The following is a 16,812-nucleotide window of genomic DNA, read 5'->3' on the forward strand; positions in this document are numbered from 1 at the left end:
AAGCAAACTGAAAAGAGGGCTTGTGGAGGATACGATACTTCATCAATGTCGGCCTGAACGCGGACGGAACCATCTGGAGAAGCTGGCTTCTTCGTCAACATAGGGCCGGATCAGTTTCTCCGTGCGGAGGAGCTCCGTCGATGGAGTCTCCATTGGAACCATTGCTGACATAATTTGTACCTGTAAAAATTTGTGATAGTGCTTTTGGGAACAAATTCATGATCCTTGGTGATGTCTAGCCAAATGGAGGAGGAGAAAATGTGCTGCGAGATGACGCCGAAAGCCATCGTCGACGTGTTACCACTTTTCGCCATTTTGCCGGCGTGGTCGCTAGTCCGGAAGAAATCTGTGCCACCAAGGCGAAAAGTGAAGGACGTGCAGAAACATGAAGAACTCTCAGTCCTGGGAGGGCTACAAGATAATCTGGGGTATGATAAGTGGTCGTGATTTAACGCCATGAGGGACGTTAAGGTAGCCAAGTTGCTTGTGTTGTAAGAGATTCCTGAATTTTAGTATATGGAAATTGCTAAAAGTATATTGAATCCAGATAAGACTAAGTGTGTGTTGGGAATTGTTTCCCAATGCTCTATATGTCATTCGCTCTCCATGTTGATGTTATCATAATCTTTTTCATTGTTCTAGACTATGAAGCGGCAGGAATGTTGATCATTTTGTCATGTGATTGTGTTCAGAGCTAGTAAACATCTGAGAACAGCAGGTCTGCCAGTGTGAATGCTATGCATTGATTCGGCTGTTGTGGGCAGCTGACAATGAAGTGCAATGGTACATGACCAAACGGAGCACTTGCTCTAATCAGTTCCATCTGTCTGTACCAACAGTGGCTAAACGGAAATACGGTCATTAAATGTTTTCCAGGTGTGGGCCTTGCACTGTTCAAAAAGAAGGGGAAATGGTGTATACGGCAGGTAATACAGAAACTCACACGAATCTCTATGGAAGTGAGTGGTCCAGATAGTGAGATCATTTGGAACCTAGAGCCAAAACGAATTTCCCTCTTCTTTGGGACTATTTTGTCTATCCTCTTATCTCTCAATACATCCAGTTCAATTTATTCTTCATTTTCTAAAAGAAGTATTTGCATAACTTACGAGCTGTTCTGTTTACAACTATAAACAAATTTCAGAAGGAGATCAACTCGGAGAAATACCAAACCAAAGCCATGAAAGTGGCAGCTACGGCTAGCGGTACGTATATACGACCATATGTCCTTTTTAGATTTGTGATTCTTCCATAACGATAGATCGAAGTTTAATTCATTCCTTGCCCGCGAAGTTTTTCCGTTAATTAATTCAAGCCAGCGTTGGCACGAGATGGTTAACTGGGTTGGGACTTGGTAGGAGTATGCAGGGGTGGAGTTGGTGATGCTGGCCGACGGCGACAAGAATCTGCTGCTGGTGATCGGCGACGATGTGGACTCGAACACGCTGACCAAGAGCCTCGAGAAGAAGGTGGGCGTCTGTCGCCGGCGGAGAAGGAGCTCGGCGTATGTCGCCGGGGTCGTGACGGAGCACGATGCAACTAGCGTCAATGCGCCAGGTCGGGTCCGCGGGCTGGGTCACGGCCGTGACGACGACAATGACAGGAGCTGCAACAACTCCGGCGATAGCGAGATTATGGTTTAGGGGGAGTATGTTGGAGTAAACCACGTTAGGTGACGTTCAATACAGTACTAGCTAGTCAGGTGACTCGGTTAGTCAGTTAGTGCATGGATGAGTCAGTGTAGTTTGCATGGAATGAGTCCAAGCCAGTGGCTCTTGGCCATGTGTTGGTGGCGCATGGATAGGAGTGGATGGCATCACGTGCATGTAGTTAGTGATTAGCATCATGCATGGAGTTAGTTGGAGTAGTGGCCTGATCTGCTGGCCGGTTAGTGCGTGCGTGATGACCGGACCTGATGGCTGGCTGTGTGGCCTCCTGTGTATATATATATGTCACATTGAGCAATAGAAAGAAGCCGAGAGGGCTGGGTCATGATGTAGTGTATGTGCATGGCCGTGACTCAGTCCGCGGACCCGACCTGGCGCATTGACGTTGGTTGCACCGTGCTCCGTCACGACACCGGCGACATACGCCGAGCTCCTTCTCCGTCGGCGATATACGCCTGGCGTCCCTCTTTGCCCCGCACGTCCCGCGCGCATCCGACGCGCCGGATGAGCCCAACCGCACCAATGCATCCGACACGTCCCGCGCGCACCTGACGCGCCCGACGAGCCCGACCGCACCAAACGTTCACCGCGCGCCGCCTCCGCGTCTGCCATGGCAGCCGCCAGCGACAAACGCCGGAAGGATGTAGCCGAACTCGAGCACAACGGCGACATACGCCTCCTCCCAATGTCAACTGCACGCTCGTACGCGCACCCGTGGTCCCGACGCGCCCGACGCGTCCAGTGTGCACTCATAACATGCACCGGTCGCGCCCGGCTCGTCGCCGCGGCTTATTGCCCTGCACTGCTGCGGCCTTAACCGCAGCGCAGCACCTACACGGTCGTCGCGCCGAGCCACCGCGGCCACTGCGCCACCATGCAGGTCCTCGGCAACCTCCTTGTCTCCGCAACCGCCACTGCTCGTCGCGCGCACGGCATCACACTGCATCACCGCGCACCGCAACCGATGCCTTCATGTCCGCCGCGCTCGCCGCGCGCGCCGCTGACGCCGCCGCACGCCACGGCCGCCCCTCGAACCTTGTGGCTCTGATGCCAATTGTTGGTGCCGCCTCCTTGCAGCGCCGCTCTTTGCCTTCCTCTATCTCACAAAGGTCTCTCTTTGGTTTGTATCACACAACACAAAGAACACACACAGGGCAGAAGACACACACGCCCACACACTTCACCATGGAGAAACTAGCTTTGCCTCTTGTCTCCAGGTGAAAAGCACATACACTACATCATGGCCCAGCCCTCTCGGCTTCTTTCTATTGCTCAATGTGACATATATATACACAGGAGGCCACATAGCCAGCCATCACGTCCGGTCATCACGGACGCACTAACCGGCCAGCACATCCAGCCACTACTCCAACTAACTCCATGCATGATGCTAATCACTAACTACCTGCACGTAATGCCATCCACTCCTATCCATGCGCCACCAACACACGGCCAAGAGCCACCGGCTTGGACTCATTCCATGCAAACTACACTGACTCATCCATGCACTAACTGACTAACCGAGTCACCTGACTAGCTAGTACTGTACTGAACGTCACCTAACGTGGTTTACTCCAATAGGGCGCCGCAGAGATCGTGGAGCTGAGGACGCTCGACACGTTCGGCGAGTCGTCACTCCCGCTCCCGGCGGGGACCAAGGGGGCGGTGGGGCCGTACAACGGCTCGCAGCACTACCAGTACGGCGCGGCGCCAAGCCCGTAGGCTTACCACCACCACCCGTCGCCGCTAGCCGTGCAAGGCGGCTATGGCTATGGCTACGCCTACAGCAGCAGCTACTCGCGCGCGGTGGCGGGCAGCCACCCGGGCAACTACTCGCCGCTGATCGAGAGGCACGACTACTACCCCATGGATCACTCCTCCTCCTCGTCCGGCGGCGGCGGCGGCGGCAGCACCAGCTACAGCTCGGTGCCTTGCTGCGATAGTGGCTCCGGTGGCTGCTGCATATAGTAGCATGTGCCCCCGTGGCCTGCGCAACATCCATACATCTCCGCTTACAGTTACAGCTAGATTGATCTTCTCATGAAAGTGTTCTTCTTTTCATCAGTTTGGAAGGTTGTAGCCGGCCTTGTAAATGTTACTCCCTTCGTCCCATAATATAAGAACGCTTATGTGTAGGACCTTGAGAAGAGGTGTCTAGAGGGGGGTGATTAGACACTAAGTATCAAAGTTGCAGTTTTTAACTTCTTTAGGTTTAAGTGGAGTTTAGGCACAAGTTTAACATTCACAATACATAACAAGCAAGCATGCAAAGAGTATATGAGCAGCGGAAAGTAAAGCATGCAACTTGCAAGAATGTAAAGGGAAGGGTTTTGGAGGATTCAAACGCAATTGGAGACACGGATGTTTTTGTCGTAGTTTCGATAGGTGGTGCTATCATACATCCACGTTGATGGAGACTTCAACCCACGAAGGGTAACGGTTGCGCGAGTCCACGGAGGGCTCCACCCACGAAGGGTCCACAAAGAAGCAACCTTGTCTATCCCACTATGGCCGTCGCCCACGAAGGACTTGCCTCACTAGCGGTAGATCTTCACGAAGTAGGCGATCTCCTTGCCCTTACAAACTCCTTGGTTCAACTCCACAATCTTGTCGGAGGCTCCCAAGTGACACCTAGCCAATCTAGGAGACACCACTCTCCAAAAAAGTAACAAATGGTGTGTTGGTGATGAACTCCTTGCTCTTGTGCTTCAAATGATAGTCTCCCCAACACTCAACTCTCTCTCATAGGATTTGGATCTGGTGGAAAAAAGATTTGAGTGGAAAGAAACTTGGGGAAGGCTAGAGATCAAGATTCATATGGTAGGAATGGAATATCTTGGCCTCAACACATGAGTAGGTAGTTCTCTCTCAGAACTGGTAAGTTGGAAGTATAGGTTTGTTCTGATGGCTCTCTCCACGAATGAAGAGGAGGTGGAGGGGTATATATAGCCTCCACACAAAATCTAACCGTTACACACAATTTATCAAACTTGGTGGGACCGAATCAACAAACTCGGTCGGACCGATTTAGCAAATCTATTGACCGTTAGGATTTTCGGTGGGACCGACATGCAACTCGGTATGACCGATATGGTTAGGGTTAGGGCATAACGTAATCTCGGTGAGACCGATTACACAAACTCGGTGAGACCGATTTTGGTAATTAGCTAACCAGCGAGTTGGTCAGGCAAACTCGGTGGGACCGATTACTCAAACTCGGTTGGACCGATTTTGGTAATAAGTTAACCAGAGAGTTTGCATTGTAATCTCGGTAGTACCGATTGCTCAAACTCGGTGAGACCAATTTTGGTAATGGACATACACAGAGAGATTACAATCCCATCTCGGTGAGACCAAGATCCCTATCGGTGAGACCGATTTGTCTAGGGTTTGTGGCAGTGGCTAAGACATCTGAACTCGGTGGCGCTGGATAGAAAGAGTTGGTGGGGCCGAGTTTGACTTTAGGTTTAGGTCATATGTGTGGAAGTGGGAAAGTAGTTGAGGGTTTTGGAGCATATCACTAAGCACTGTGGAGCAAGACACTCATTAAGCAACACCTCATCCCTTCTTGATAGTATTGGCTTTTCCTATAGACTCAATGTGATCTTGGATCACTAAAATGTAAAATAAAGAGTCTTGAGCTTGAAGCTTGAGCCAATCCTTTGTCCTTAGAATCTTGAAGGAGTTCCCACATCTTTTAGTCCATGCCACTCCATTGATGAAGTTATCTAAAACATACTAGATAAAAGTGTTAGTCCAACAAGAGATATGTTGACATTAATTACCAAAACCACCTAGGGAGCACTTGTGCTTTCATTCTAGCACTAGCGTAGTGTTAAAACGTTCTTATATTTTGGGACAAAGGGAGTAAGTAGCTAATTGTCGCTCTGTTGATGGTTTGAAGTGGCGTCAGATGTATCTGTAATTACGTTGTTGCTACAGTTTGTGTTGTCGATCATGATCAGAGTCGCGTACTCCATTTTCATTTGATCTTTGCTAACTGCGTTCGGGCTGTTGAACCAGAGGTAAAATTAGGTGGATAATCACAAGAAGTCACTACTCAGTACTCACCAATCGGCCGTCGTTATTTTCCGACTCAACGGGAAATGTTAACCTGTTGTTTCTTATAGCACGCATCTCTAGCCGTTTGGCCCCCCAGGCGCCTGAAATATCATCGCCTGGGAGCGCGCCGGCGATATTTCGGCGTGGGGACGGATGATTTCCCAACCGCTGCCCCAAGCCCAACCCAAACGCCGTCTTTTTGAAAAATAAATTTGGGCAAATATGACAAAATTCGACCAAATTTGACACATATTAGATGATTTCATTAATATTTGTACATAAAAATTTAAAACATAATTCAAAACTTAAAAACATAATAAAAACTATTGCACCGCCAACAGGCCGAAGAACGCATCGAAGGCATTGTAGTCGTCGCCGTCGTTGACCTCCTTCTTCACGCCGCTGCCGTCCGTACTGCACCCCTGCCCTGCGTCGCCTTGGCGGATGGGTTTGGTTGGCGGTGGTGGTGCATCGTCATCGTCACTATCCTCGAGGACAATGACGCCGCCCTCATCACGGCTGCGGCGACGAGCAGCAAACTCCTCAAGGGCGCGGCACTGGCGCTTCGTCTCCAGCCGGACGTAGTCCTCACGCGCCCACTTGATGGTGGCCTCCTCATCGAGGGTGGCCATGTTGCCGTGCTCTCTCTTCACGGCGACGAGCCCCGGCTCTGCCTTGGGCTTAACGAGGCGGGAGGAGTATAACGCCCATGATGCGTCTATATCTCCCACGTGTCGAAGCACGACTTAGAGGCATAACCGCATTGTGGTTTTCTCGCAAGAAGGGTCATCTTCACACAATCCCATGTAATGAACAAGATTGGGATAAAGAGTTGGCTTACAATCGCCACTTCACACAATGAACATATAATTCAAACATCATTCAGAGTACACACATAGTCCGACTACGGACGAAGCCAAAAGAAAAGAACACAACCCCAAAAGCTAGATCCCCGATCGTCCCAACTGGGCTCCACTACTGATCAACATGAAACAAAAAATAGCAACGACCAAGATCTTCGTTGAGCTCCCATCTGAGCTCGGTTGCATCACCTGCACTGGTATCATCGGCACCTACAATTGTTATGATAGTATCTGGTGAGTCATGAGGACTCAGCAATCTCAAAACCCGCGAGATCAAGACTATTTAAGCTTATGGGTAGGAAGTGGTAATGACGTGGAGTTGCAGCAAGCACTAAGAAAATATGGTGGCTAACATACGCAAATAAGAGCAAGAAGAGAAGCAACGGAACGGTCGAGAAGCTAGAAGTGATCAAGAAGTGATCCTGAAACTGCTTACGCACAATCATAACACCAAGACCGTGTTCACTTCTCGGACTCCGCCGAAAAGAGACTGTCGGTGTCAAAACTGGCGGATCTCGGGTAGGGGGTCCCGAACTGTGCGTCTAGGCGGATGGTAACAGGAGACGAGGGACACGATGTTTTTACCCAGGTTCGGGCCCTCTTGATGGAGGTAAAACCCTACGTCCTGCTTGATTAATATTGATGATGCGGGTTACAAGAGTAGATCTACCACGAGATCAAGGAGGCTAAACCCTAGAAGCTAGCCTATGGTATGATTGTTGTTCGTCCTATGGACTAAAGCCATCCGGTTTATATAGACACCGGAGAGGGCTAGGGTTACACAAAGTCGGTTACAAAGGTAGGAGATCTACATATCCGTATCGCCAAGCTTGCCTTCCACGCCAAGGAAAGCCCCATCCGGACACGGGACGAAGTCTTCAATCTTGTGTCTTCATAGTCTTGGAGACCGGACGATGATGATAGTTCGGCTATCCGGACACCCCCTAGTCTGGGACTCCCTCAGAGACCATCATGGCTACACACGCGGTTGATGCGTTTTAATTTGAATCTGGTGTCAAGTTCTCTACAACCGGATATTAACAAATTCCCATCTGCCACATAACCGCAGGCACGGCTCTCGAAAGTTCATACCCTGCAGGGGTGTCCCAACTTAGCCCATCACAAGCTCTCACGGTCAACGAAGGATATTCCTTCTCCCAGGAAGACCCGATCAGTCTCAGAATCCCGGTTTACAAGACATTTCGACAATGGTAAAACAAGACCAGCAAAACCACCCGACTGTGCCGACAAATCCCGATAGGAGCTGCACATATCTCGTTCTCAGGGCACAATGGATGAGCAATCCGTACAACTAAAACCAGAACTCAAGTTTCCTTGAGGGGGCGCTGCAAAGGGCTCTAGTTTGGACCAACACTCGGAGGAGCACTGGCCTGGGGGGGTTAAAATAAAAATGACCCTTGAGTCTGCAGAACCCAAGGGAAAAAGGCTTAGGTGGCAAATATTAAACCAATGTTGGGCCTTGCTGGAGGAGTTTTATTCAAAGCGAACTATCAAGGGGGTCCCATAAATCACCCAACCGCGTAAGGAACGCAAAATTAAGGAACATAACACCGGTATGACGGAAAACTAAGGCGGCAAGAGTGGAACAAAACACCAGGCATAAGGCCGAGCCTTCCACCCTTTTACCAAGTATATAGATGCATTAATTGAATAAGAGATATTGTGATATCCCAACATAATCCTGATCCAACATGGAGAAATCTTCAACTTCACCTGCAACTAACAACGCTATAAGAGGGGCTGAGCAAAGCGGTAACATAGCCAAGCAACGGTTTGCTAGGAAGGGTGAAAAGGTTAGAGGCTGACATGGCAATTTGGGAGGCATGGTAAACAAGTGATAGAAAGCGTAGCATAGCAATAGAACGAAGCAACTAGCAAGCAAAGATAGAAGTGATATCGAGGGTAATGGTCATCTTGCCCGGCAAGGAAGAAGAACGAGTCCATGAAGAAGACAAACGGACGTAGTCGAACGAATCCTCACAATCGCAAAGTAATCGGAACTATCAAGGAGAAGCGCAACCGAAAAGAAGCAAACGACATAGTAAACAACCATCACATAAACATGGCATGATGCACAATCAAGTATGATGCATGTCCGGTTTAATGAGGCATGGCATGGCAATATGCACAAACAACACTACAAGTTAAGTGGAGCTCAATATGCTACCAGTTGCATATTGACGAAACACCACATCAGTTATTTAGTTCTCTCTCGTTTAGGAACACAACAATATTACATGTTGGTTAATATGGCAAGAGGTGAAGCATATACTACCTATCCAGGCAAGTTTAAATGAGGCCGGAAACAACAAACAAAAATTCCGGAATAATCCCCATATGTCATTTAGCAATTTAAAGCAAACAACATTTTAACATTTTAAATGTTTTTATCATGATGCGGATGACAATATCAAGGTTTATGCAATTATTGTGAAAATGTTGACATCTAATATGGTAGGGAGCATTTGGTCACCATGGCGGAACAAAAGGGGTGCCACGGCAACGATAACGAAAAATGGTGCCACGGCAACATTCCGGTGATCCGATAACCCAAGGAGATACCGGTGCAAAAGGAAGTGTGACGTGAGCGAGTCATGCAAGATGGTGGGGTGCTCCCGGTAACCGGGTTCCCATGGGTTGACGACATGGCAAACGAGAAGGAATGCACAAGCGACAATTTGGACACGGTGCAAGCACGGGCATCTCATACAACACACATGCATTCGTTCGTGGGCATCGTCTCGGTGGTATACCTTTGAAGCGTGCATTTTCGGAGTGGTTCGAGTTCGTCGATGGAAGTAGTCGTTCACGGGTCATAGTGTAAGTAGAGGTACACGTTCGTATTGAAGAGGTACTTGATGACTCCAAGCCCTTCGCGGTCGACGGTAGTCGTACACGGGTCTTCGTGATGGTATGCATACACACGTTCTAGTCGAACTTGACATCCACGAGGTCGACGGTAGTGGTACTTGGCGAAACCAGGGTGCATCTTGGCGGTCTCGTCTCGGTCTTCAAACCAAAACGAAGCAAGGCAAAAGACTCGGTGCGGTGGTACTTGGCAATCCACAGCAAAGAGGAACCATGAAGGGTGGCTCGAGGAAGAACACTACAGCGAGGCCGCAAGGCCAAGGGAGGCGCAGTGGCAAAGAGGGGACTCGCGAGCAGAGGAGGAAGTCGCGGCGCTGGTGCAAGGCGGCGACAAGACTAGGTGGTCGCCGGCGGCTACGAGCTGAAGAGCGACGGGGACGAGCGGCGCAAGGATCGGGAGCTCCTCTCCCGATCGAGCGGAGGCTACAGGAGACAGAGGCGGCAAGCTTGGCGCGGGCGCCGGGGCCACCGGAGTTGGCCGAGCTCGGAGACGAGCTCCAGACTGGCAAGGGGAGCGAGGAGCGCGGGGCGGCAGCCAGCAGCGGCTCTGATGGCCGGCGGACGGAGCTCCAAAGAGGTGGAAAAGTGGTGGCATGGGTGAGGTGACATGGCGAGGCGAGGGACCGAGAGGAGCATGGTGGCAGGCTGATGGAGGAGGGCGCAAGGCGTGCGTGGCCATGGGGATGGGATCCCTCTCCTATGTGGGCGAGGAGGGAGACGGGTGAAGGGGGAAAGGGGATCGAGCCGAGGCTCTTCCTGGCGGCGCAAGCGAGGGGAATGAGGGAGGAGGAGGAGATGGATCGGGGGGAGGCTAGGGTTAGATAGGGTTTAGGTGGGCTGTGGGGAATGGTTGGGCCGGCCTGGTTGGTTAGGCCCAAGAGGCCGGCGGGTGCAGGCTCTCTTTCTCCCTTCCTCTCATATTTTCCTTAATAGAAAAGAATTAGAGAGAAGAAAAAGAAAGAAAGGGTTAGGGAAAGAATATGCGCAAGGGATTAATTTCCCTGGACTCACAAAAATAAGCTTGATCCAAGAAAATAGAAAGTGAGCGTGGGCGTGGAGTTGAATTCCACCTCATTTGAATTTAATTCAAATGAGTGTGAGAAAGAAGTGGGTATTCGGTATGTCCAAAAATGTTGAGAAATTTGGTGGAGCTCTGGAAAATGACGAAAGAATTTATGGGCGGAGTTGGAGACCAAGAATTGAGATAACAAAGGCATTGGGATTTATTTGCAAGTGTGTTATGATCAATTCCAAAATGAAATACTTATTATAGCTCCCTAATAATAGTAGGACACTTTGAATATGTTTTAAAGAGAAATCACCATGTGAATATCCCTCGATTTAAATAGATCAACGATCTATGCAATTTAATTAAGTGAGTTTTAAAAATTAAATGACATGATGACATGATGCAATGCAAATGATGCTAAGAAGAATGAAACAAACAAATACATCGCACGGCGAAACTCGGAATAGCTGGAAGTCTTCTGGAGCGTCGGTCTCGGGGAGTTACAAGGAGGAGGAGCCACGGCCGCCCTCGTTGATGACGAGGGCACCGCTGCGGGTGCGCTTCCTGAGCGACGTCTCCACGGGCTCGGGATTGACGCCGGCGAGCGCTAGCGATGCGGACGAGTGGAGTGGGAGGAGGAGGACGACGATGACGGCGAACCACCCGCCATGCGCCGCGGCAGCCAAATGCCGCCGCCGCCCTGGCGGGGGACAGACACCGGGGCCACCGGGTACTGGAGCGGTGGTTTGTTGCCACCCTCGAGGTGCTCGAGGACGAAGTGCAGCGTCCGCCTGGGGATGCCCCACGACAGGAGGTGGCTATCGGTGTTGTGACGCCCCTCACCAAAGTATTGTTGGTGGAGGCAAGCTGCTCCTCATGGCAGCGTTGGAAGTACGCCGCCCAGCTGGGGTGATTGTCGGTGGCGTACTCCGGACGACTGTGCACCTCCTCCGGCAAGAAGGCCCGGACGCACTCGATCTCGTCATGGAAGTAGGCGGAGTTCTTGGCGTCGGGCTGCGGGCGGACGGGGCGCCTCCAGTGCCGAGCCTCCACCGCCCCGGCGCGCGCATGTCAGGCGGCGCCGGGTAGTTCGCCTGGTGGAGGAGGTGCGCTTCCCACTAGTGCAGGGTGCGGCGGCCGAAGTCGTTGGCCGCCGCACCGTCGCCGTGGAAGCGCTCGCCCATCGGGAGGATGTAGACTCGATGGCTGGCATCGGGGGGAGAGAGAAGGGATGGGGCGCGGTGAGGAGAGAGGAGGAACTATGGGCGAAGGTGAGTGCGACCACCGGCAAGGAGGGGGTGACTTTTTATAGCTGCCGGGGGCGGCAGACGTGTGTGTACGCGTGGTGGGAGGGGGACGGTGCGTCGCCAGCCAATCACTGCTCCGCCCGTGGGGAATCAGTGAAAGGTTGACCGGCGGCAGCCTTGGCATTGATTCCCGGCGGGAAACGGGGCGATGAGGAAGACGAGATGCGGCTGGTCGCTGACTCGGCGGGCCCGTGGGACTTTCGCGCCAAAAACGCTTCCCCCGGCGGCCTCGGGCGCCCCAGCGCGTCGGGTTCGGCCTGGATCCACCGACGACAATTTTGAGCCTAACCGACAAAATTTGGGCTACTCGGGACGTGATTGGGCCGGTTTTTAGACATCAGCGGGGAAAAAGGGCCCTGAGGGGGCTGTTGGGGGGGGGGGGGGGGGCGAGTGGAGATGCTCTTAGCTTTCACCGGACTTCAAATTGTTGGCAACCCAGCAGTAGCTGCCTTTTTGAGTCTGATGATTTTCCAAATGGGTTGGTTGAAGTTCATTAGTAGTGAGATTTAAAATGACAAGTGGAACTATCCTGGATATTTAGCACACCAGTAGTCAGATATACAATGATAAAGATAACAATCCTAGATAAGCTAGCTTAATTAGATCTATCAGCAATCCAACTACATCTTTGTCACTAAAATAGTCCTAATTGACACAGCGCTATCAACTTTACCACGGGGCCAATCCATGTGATATTATTTGTCTGTGCCTCCCCAAAGTCAAGCAAACTGCTTCTTCTAGCTAGGGAGCACCAATTTTGAAGTTGGCATCAGTGTGCACGAAATTGCCGAATGTGAGATGGACCGTAGAGAAATTTGAGAAAATCACACGTTTCGTCCTCCTAGTCTCTGGCGCACTATAATTTGGTCCGCAAGTTGAGAAACACCACAATACGATCCTATACATGCGAATACGGTCGCGGGCCATGTCGTCTGGCCATCTCAAACAGCCTTCATGCAAGGAAGAAATATACTCGGTGGATTAATAATCCTAGATGAGACCATCCATGAGAGGCATCGGAAAAATATCATTGAAGTAATTTTTATTAAGATTGACTTTAAAAAGGCCAATGACAAGGTCAAATGGTCATTCCTTTGAGGCCCAAAGGATTCTCCGTAAATGGCACCAATGGATCCAAGGTTTTGTTGCTGGAGGTAGTATCGCTGTAAAAGTGTATGATGATGTGGGCCATTATTTTCAGACAAAAAAAGGATTACGTCAGGGTGACCCCATGTCTCCAATGTTATTTAACATTGTTGCTGACATGTTTTTTATTCTGATTGATCACGCTGAGCAGGATTGTCAGGATGCACGAGTAGTACCACACCTTGTGGATGATGGCCTCTCTATTCTACAATATGCCGATGATACAATTCTTTTTATGGATCGTGACCTGGACAAGGCTTGAAACTTGAAACTCTTGCTTTCAACATTTGAGCGAATGTCGGTCAAAATTAACTTTCATAAAAGTGAATTATTCTGCTTTGGAGAAGACAAAGAGGCGGCAACTGATTGCGCTAATTTGTTTGGTTGTGCGTAAGGTCAGTTCATGATTAATTATTTAGAAATTCCAATTCATTATCTCTTGTCTCAATAATGCGGAGTGGAAACATGTAGAGGAGCATTTAGAGAAACGGTTGGGCAGTTGGAAAGGAAAATTGCTCTTTGTTGCAAGATGACTGGTCTTGGTCAATTCTATCCTCACAAATATAGTTATGTATATGCTTTATTTTTTCCAACTCCCAAAAGGGGTCTTACAATGGCTGCCTTATTGCAGATCTAGATTCTTTTGGAAATGAAATAGTAAAAGAAAAGGTATAGACTAGCAAATGGATCATGGTTTGTAGGATGAAATACCAAGGAGTCCTTGGCATTCATGACCTGCAGGTCAAGAATGATACCTTACTTAGTAAATGGGTATTCAGACTACTTAATGCGGATGTCGTATGACAATCCTTGCTGCGTAATAAGTATCTAGACCAAAAAGTTATATTTCGGGCCTATTGGAAACCTGGCGACTCACAGTTTTGGGTTGGGTTAATGACGACAAAGAAACATCTTTTTTGCTTTGGATCTTTTGCGATAAAACATGGGTGGGAGATTCGTTTCTGGGAGGACAAATGGCTAGGCAATGTGAGCCTCCCACAACAATATCTAACATTTTATCTCATTGTTCGCCATAAGAATGATACTCTTGTGCATGTGCGCAGCTCATCCCTGCCAGGAATTGCTTTCTGGCAGGATCTGATTGGCCTCGTCTTATGTCATGGCAAAAATCTTTTATCCAGATTGGAGTCGATTAACCTGACACAAAGACGAAATGAGTTTTGCTGGAGTGTCACTACATCTGGATCCTTCACAGTCGACTGGATATATAGTGCACCCACGCATTCAGAGGTTCCAGTACATAATAACATGAAAATTTGGAACTCCAAGATTGCACTAAAAGTTAAAATCTTCATGTGGTATCTTCAGAGGGGAGTTCTGCTAACCAAAGACAACCTCGTCCGCCGCAACTGGCAAGGAAGAAAGAAGTGTAGTTTTTGTGCTCATGACAAGACAATTAGACACCTCTTTTTCAGTGCAAGTTTGTGCATTTTATCTAGCCAAATCATCTAAGTAGCTTCTAATTTGTATCTGCCCACAAGTGTTGCCAGTATTTTTGGTCCTTGGTTGGACAGTATCCCAAATAGGTTCAAAGTGCTAACAATGATGGGAGCGTATGCCTTGTTATGGTTGCTTTGGCAATGTTGAAATGATTTGGTTTTTATAGTAAAAATTGCTCTCCTTTGCAGGTTAATTTCCGTTGTACGCACTCGCTTCATATGTAGTCTGTGCTACACCTAATGGAGTGCCAAACGTTGCTCAAGGTGGTGTTTATTCGGTTGGAATGTGCGGCCATGGAGGTTTTGACCCAACATGGGTGGCACATTAATCTCCAGATCGGTTCATCACCTCCTTCGACATAGGCATAGTGTCGGTCATATGACTCTTCTGTTACCGATACGTTGGTTCATTATTTTCTTTTTGCCAGACTATTGATGTTGGTTGTGTGCATCTATATGCAGAGGCGGGGTATTGCTCATCATGCTTCGTATACACTGGATGCTACATTTTGAGTTAATAAATGCGTCCTTTATCGAAAAAATACATGTGAATGTGTAACCCTCTATGGTCCCTCATTCTGGTGCCACCACATACCCCCCGGCGTGTGTCAGTCCACTTTTCCGGTCACACCACTACCATTTATGGATAATAACCCGCACTCCACACCAGATCTGTGGCAGTCCAAAATCCCCAATCCCCACCCCCGGTCGTCTTAAATCCCCACTTCATCTTACTAATTCCCTCTCCAAATCCATGGATGGTGAGAGCGTCAAGGACGTCCATGAAATCTCTGTTGCCGTTGCCCCTCCAACAAAGTCAGTGCGCGCTACCGTTGCCCCTCCAGCAAAGCCAGTGCGCGCCACTGGACAAAGTCGTGCGAACCTGCACTACTGGGCTGGGAGGAGTTCATGCAGGAGATGTGGCAGCGCGAGTAGCCAGAACTCTGGCAGGGTTCCGGATATGTTCTCCTCCAGCGCACACCTGGAATGGATGTGTTGGAGGCCGATACGTCTATGACGTATCTATAAATTTTGATTGTTTCATGTTATTATATTATTAATCTTATATCATTTATATGAAATTTTATATCATTTTTGGGAACTAACCTATTAACCTAGTTCCAGTTCTTATTTTTTTGCTTGTTTTTGGTTTTACAGAAAATCCCTACCAAACAGAGTCCAAACGCTACAAAACTTTTTGACGATTTTTTCTTGATCAAGAGGGACCCTACAAGCTTCGGGGAAGGACCAAAAGCCAGACGAGGAGAGGATAAGACAACAGAGCGTTCCCTAGGGGGGTACGCGTTCCCTGATGTCTTGTGGGCTCCTCGTGGCCCCTTCTGACCTAATTCCAGTGCTATAAATTCCCAAATATTCCAAAACCAACAGAGGAAGCCATGATACAATTCTTGCGCCGCTGCAAGCCTTTGTTCTTGCGCGATCCCATCTGGAGGCCTTTTCTAGTAATTTGCCGAAGGGGGAATCGATCACGGAGGCCTTCTTCATCAACCTTGCTGCCTCCTTGATGATGTGTGAGTAGTTCCCCACATGACCTAAGGGACCATAGCAGTAGCTAGACATCTCTCTCTCTCTCTCATTTTGATCTCCAATACAATGTTCTCTTTCGACATCAATTCGATGTAATCTTTTGCGATGGGTTTGTCGGGATCCGGTGAATTGTGGATTTACGATCAGACTGATCATTGAAAGTAATTGAGTTATTTCTAAGCTTTATTATGTGTGATTTTTATAGCTTTGTATTTCTCTCCGATCTATCTGTTTGGTTTGGCCAGCTAGATTGCTTTATCTTTAGTGAGGCGCGTGTTCGTATTGTTGCTACTAAGGGTAAAACGATGGGGTTTGATCATATTGGGTGGTCTTATTCTGTCTACATTATCATAATTCATGCATCACTCTATTTGCCATGAACTTAATAGGTAAAGAGGCAAGCATAGAAGCGCTATCGAAGTGGGGTAATAGTAGTAGATGTGGAATCATTTCGGTCTACTTGTCACAGACGTAATGCCTATGCACTTATCATGCCATGAATAGCACTATAACTATGTGCTTTCCTATCAATTGCCCAGCAGTAATTTGTGTACCCACCGTTTGCTATGTTCTTGAGAGAGATGCCTCTAGTGAAAGCTATGGCCCCCCCGGGTCCATTTAAATCATATTGCTAAAACCCTATATACCTTGCTACAATTTACTTACTTTTATTTAGTTTTGCAATTTATATATCTCCCACTATCAAAATTAAGCCTTGCAATTAACGTGTACAAGGGGATTGACAACCCCTTTTGCCCGTGTTGGGTGCAAGTATTTGTTGTGTGTGTAGGTAGTCCTAAAGGTCGTTTGTGTGGATCTCCTATTGGTTCGGTAAACCTTGGTTCTGAACTGAGGGAAATA

At 48.8% G+C, this 16,812-nt stretch overlaps 1 pseudogene; it reads left to right on the forward strand.

Annotated features, from left to right (window-relative positions):
- Positions 1–243: 243 nt before the first annotated feature.
- On the forward strand, positions 244–3,635 carry LOC123139227 (uncharacterized; annotated as a pseudogene).
- The last annotated feature ends 13,177 nt before the right edge of the window (positions 3,636–16,812 follow it).

Source organism: Triticum aestivum, chromosome 6B (assembly GCF_018294505.1).
Source record: "Triticum aestivum cultivar Chinese Spring chromosome 6B, IWGSC CS RefSeq v2.1, whole genome shotgun sequence".
NCBI classification, from domain to species: Eukaryota; Viridiplantae; Streptophyta; class Magnoliopsida; order Poales; family Poaceae; genus Triticum; species Triticum aestivum.